The sequence below is a fragment of the Austrofundulus limnaeus genome, unplaced genomic scaffold, assembly GCF_001266775.1.
Source record: "Austrofundulus limnaeus strain Quisiro unplaced genomic scaffold, Austrofundulus_limnaeus-1.0 Scaffold55, whole genome shotgun sequence".
In the NCBI taxonomy this organism is placed as follows: Eukaryota; Metazoa; Chordata; class Actinopteri; order Cyprinodontiformes; family Rivulidae; genus Austrofundulus; species Austrofundulus limnaeus.
In genome coordinates this window covers 1,646,056-1,646,841 of record NW_013952457.1, presented here as the reverse complement: position 1 = coordinate 1,646,841, position 786 = coordinate 1,646,056, and positions in this window count along the sequence as shown.

Here is a 786-nt window from a genome sequence, read left to right as displayed (position 1 = left end):
GAATAACTTATGATACTTTGGAGAATTGGAGAAAATAATGAGATTCAGAAACAAATTAAAATGTCTCATGTTATTGATTCATAATTGATTTGTAACCATTTATTCTCAAAACTGTTTTTTGTTTTTATCACAGATATTGAGATGAAATTTGGTGCAGAAGCAGCTGAGCGTGATCCCCAGCACATACTCAGAATGTTGCATCAGATCTTAGTTTCAAACTTTGGTCTATAACTTATACACGGTCCTTCAAAGAATATACTAGTTTAATACTGACTGGCTTGTRTGATTACCAAATAAAAGTCATGTGATGTTTTTGCTGTGCAGAGGTGTTTAAAATTACTTGTCACAATAATTTTTTTTTACAAAATTCAAGTAGATACAGAAGCTAAATACATATATTAAAATATTGGCTTTGTTTTTGTAAATACAAAAAAAGAAACAAGTTATTTAATGCTCAATAAAAATAAACTATTAGGTGATTTTGTCTTGATTATTAATAATCCCCAAATTGTTCTTCACTCATTGTAAATGTTATTGATCACTGATTTATTAAACTAATTCTAAGCTATTAAATAAAACTTGATTAGAGATTTTTTCATTAGTTTAGGATTATTTAGTGATTAGTCTGCTATTTGTTCCTCGTTAGTTTGAATTAAACAAACCAGATTTGGCTCTCTGCGTTGTAAAGTGGTAACGGTGTTTCATTTATTTTCATTAATCACCACGTTTTCTCCTATGAGAGAGAGAGAGAGAGAGAGAGAGAGAGAGAGAGAGAGAGAGAGAGAG